The sequence below is a fragment of the Myotis daubentonii genome, chromosome 5 (genome assembly GCF_963259705.1).
Source record: "Myotis daubentonii chromosome 5, mMyoDau2.1, whole genome shotgun sequence".
Taxonomy (NCBI): Eukaryota; Metazoa; Chordata; class Mammalia; order Chiroptera; family Vespertilionidae; genus Myotis; species Myotis daubentonii.
Window position 1 is genome coordinate 15,309,629 of NC_081844.1, and position 4,430 is coordinate 15,314,058.

Genomic DNA, 4,430 nt, shown 5'->3' on the forward strand with positions numbered 1-4,430 from the left:
TGGGATCTGAGGGCACCAGTGCTCTGCTGAAGTAAGTCCTGTTCCTTGGAGTGGGCAGATATCCTCCACAGTAGTCACAGCCAGTCCTTGCAGCTGACTGGCCTGGGAGTAAATCCCTCCCATTGACTGCCAACAGCAATCAGTGCTCAACTACAACAGGAGGGTGTACATGGCCTACACAGGGTGAGGGATGTGGGGGCACCTGGAGTGCATAGCTTGGGTGAATGGGGAGGTTGTGTCATTGGATCTACAGGACACCTACTACATAAGGCCACTCTACCAAGCCTGGGAGACCTAGCAGCTCTACTTAACACATAGAAGCGAATACAGGGAAGCTTCCAAAATGAGGAGACAAGGAAACATGTCCCAAATGAAGGAACAGAACAAAACTTGAGGAAAAGAGCTAAAAAATAACATGGAATCAAGCAATCCACTAAATGCAGAGTTCTAAACACTGGTTACAAGGACACTCAATAAACTTGGGGAAGAGTAATGAAGGTAGAGCAAATTTCAGTGGCATTAAAAAGGACATGGAAACCATAAAAATGAACCAGTCAGAAATGAAGGATACACTAATTGAATAATAATTTACAGGGAATCAACAGTGGAATCGATGAAGCCAAGAATCATATCAGCTATTTGGAATATAAGGAAGCAAAAAAACACCCAATCAGAACAGCAAAAACAAAGAAGAATTTTTAAAAATGAGTATAGTGTAAGGAGTCTCTGGGACAACTTCAAGTATACCAGCACTTGCCTCCTGGGGATGGTGGAAGGAGAAGAGAGAGAGAGAGAGAGAGAGAGAGAGAGAGAGAGAGAGAGAGAGAGAGAGAGAGAGAGAGAGAGAGAGAGAGAGAGAGAGAGAGAGAGAGAGAGAGAGAGAGAGAGAGAGAGAGAGAGAGAATTGAAAACCTGTTTGAAAAAATAATGACAGAAAAGTCCCCTAACCTGGTGAAGGAAATAGACATACAAGTCCAGTAGACACAGAGTCTCAAACAAGATGAAACCAAAGAGGCCCACACTAGGATATATTATAATTAAAATTCGAAAAGTTAAAGACAAAGAGAGAATCTTAAAAGCAGCAAGAGAAAAACAGTTACCTACACGGGAGTTCCTATAACACTGTCAGCTGATTTCTCAACAGAAACTTTGTAGGCCAACGGGATTGGCAAGAAATATTCAAAGTGATGAAAAGAAAAGACCTACAACCAAGACTATTTTACCCAGCAAAGCTATCATTCAGTATTGAAGGACAGATAAAAATCTTCCCAGACAAGAAATGTTCTTGAAAAAGAAGAAGAGGAAGAAGAAGAAGAAGGAGGAGGAGGAGGAGGAGGAGGAGGAGGAGGAGGAGGAGGAGGAGGAGGAGGAGGAGGAGGGCCCTAGCCAGTTTGGCTCAGCGAATACAGTGTCAGTCCATGGACTGAAGGGTCCCAGGTTAGATTCCTGGTCGAGGGCACATACCTCGGTTGCAGACTTGGTTCACAGTCCTGGTTGGGGTGGGTGTGGGAAGCAGACAATCGAAGTGTCTCCCTCACATCAATGTTTCTCTGTCTCCATCACTCCTCCTCCCTTCCGCTCTCTAAAAATCAATGGAAAAATACTCTTGGGTGAGGATTAACAAAAAAAAAAAGAGAATAAAACTATTAAAATATGAATAATAAAAAGGCAATAAATACACATTTACCAACAATTGAACCTAAAAAAAATAAACAAATAAGCAGAATAGAACATTTTGATTGTTGTTAGATGGGAGGAGGTTGGGGGATTCGGTGAAAAAAGCAAAGGGATTAAGAAGTAAAAATTGGTAGTCACTAACTAGTCTGGGATGGAAAGTACAGCATAGGGAATATAGTCAGTAATATTCTAATAACTATGTATGGCGGCAGATGGGTACAAGTTTATTGGGATGATCACTTAGTAAGTTGTACAATGTCTAATCACTGGCAAGTACACCTGAAACTAATGTAATATTGTACTAATATGTCAAGTGTAATTGAAAAATAAAAGAGAGAGGGAGACATAAGCCTGGGGTAATAGAATACCAAACTGGAAACCAACAAACCCAAGTTCTCCTGGGAGCTCTGTGACCTTGGGCAAGTCACCTAGGCTTCCGTGTCCCCACTGTGAAATGGAGGCTTTCCACGCACTTGCTGGGGCTCCTTACGGCTCTCAGGTTTAGGTATTGTTAATGTGCAGGAGGAGATAAGGAACACACTTTCCTCCAAAGAGTAGCTGCAACTTGAGTAAAAATGAGAGGCTGGTGAGGAAACAGTAAAATACTTCAAAAGCAGAGGGTTTCCAACCTCAGCCATGAACCTCAAAGCCAAGCTTCGTTGGGTTCCTGGTGAGTCAGCAGTGCTGCCAGCAGTATCATCCTTCTGAACAGCTTTGGGGATTTTCTTGATTTTTTCTGTTTTACCTTGATTACATTTCCAGCAGATTGAACCAGAATATCTGTTTTTAAAAAATATTTTATTGATTTTTTACAGAGAGGAAGGGAGAGAGATAGAGAGTTAGAAACATCGATGAGAGAGAAACATCGATCAGCCGCCTCCTGCACATCTCCTACTGGGGATGTGCCTGCAACCCAGGTACATGCCCTTGACCGGAATCGAACCCGGGACCCTTCAGTCCGCAGGCCGACGCTCTACCTACCGAGCCAAACCGGTTTCGGCATAACCAGAATATCTTGACCTTGCGGGGAGGGGTGGGGAGTCTGCTCAACCTTGAACTCAGCGCTGCAGGCAAGCAATAATCAATAGCTGCAGTTTAACTAACCTTTACTCTCTGCCTTACAGCAGGGCATCTGGCTCAGAGTCCACCCAGGTCCCAGGCCTGTGGCTAAGAGCCCCTTTCAGGGAGGCCCAGGAGGTCCTGAGGCTTTGCCCTTCCCCCAACCTCCCCAAATGCACACTTTCCCCTCCTCCAGCACCTGCTCTCTCTACCGTCCCCCAGCCAGCAGTGACTGGGGACTCTCCAGCCACCTTTCCAGGCTTGGCATTGCCATAGCACTGCACTGACTCATGTCACAAGGCAGCAGGGATTTGAGAGAAAGGAAAAGTGGGGACACTAAGACCATCAGAACTTCTGGAGTCATCTTGGCGGTCTGCTTCACATTGCAGCTGGGAAACGAGGGGCTGGTATCTCTAAAGCCATACAATCAGCAGGTGGCCGAGATGAAACTGGACGGTTTCTTGATTCCCAGTCGGCACCAGCCCCACCTGATTCATTACATTATCTCCCTCCTTGCTTCAGTGGAATCATGCATAGATTTTAAGATTTGTAGATTGCTTTATAAGGCTTTGAATACCCAAGGAAATAGTCAAGGGAACCGACACCTTGGATGTCATCTTCCAATGTCCCTGGGGCCCCCAACCTGAAGTGTTTATTCTCCAAACTTCTTTACTTCTGTCTGTACCCCCCGCAGGATACTTCCGTTTCAAAAAGGCAGTATCTGAACCTGGTCCGTCTGGGTCTGATCTCTCTCTATATGTAAGAGAACTTGTCTGCTCCCTTAATAAACCAGGTCCATTCCTTCAAGAGGAGAATCCTGATTAGACTGACACTTTCCCCACCTCCCCCCATGGGGATCAATGCTGAAAATGCAGCCACCCACAAACAGTGGCTCCTTATTCTCAACTGATCCAACCGTGACACAACATCTTTCAATTTCCTATAGTTCAGCAAAGAACCAGGCCAAGGCATTTAAACAGGGCCCCTCAGCAGCTTAGGTCGGCGGGGGAGAATAACATGAGACCAGATAGAGGTTCATAAAGTCCAAGTCCCTGGCTTTCAGTGGGGAAGGGGGTAGCCTGGCGGTAGGGGTACTGTGTTGCGAGGTAGTGTCCCTATTTCCCGGAGCCTCTGTGAGAGCCTGGACTATCTTCACCTTTCTCTGTTCAAACTGTTTGTGCTCTGGGCTTCTCCCAATGCCTTTTCCTGCTTGGTTCAGCTGCTGACTTATCTAGAGCTGTGAACCTAGTGTGGTGGTAGACCTTCTAGCCTGTTCCTAGCTCTGCACTCAGTCTCAAAGCCCATTCCTCCTCCTCACCCCAGGAGGTAACGAACACCAGGCATGTAGCAGGCACTGAGTAAATATTGGTGCCAGACTACAATATGGTAGGATCCCATGGTCAAAGGTAATTGGGTCATTTAAACAAACAGGCAAAGGAAAAGAAAAACTAAATGATGGCACACTCCTGTAACCAAGGCTATTCAATGGATGTAGCCTCCCCCAGAACAGCATGTGAGAACCAGTGAGACTGGCCGGCTTTCAAGGAAGCTCAGCACTCACGCTATGAAGCTGCTCACTTCTCCTGTAGCTCCACGTGAAAGCCATGTGGGTATGAATGTTGGAGGTGGGGGTGGAGAGGCATGAAAGAACATGGAACTTTATGCAACCTAAAGAACGGACAAGGACAAGCACG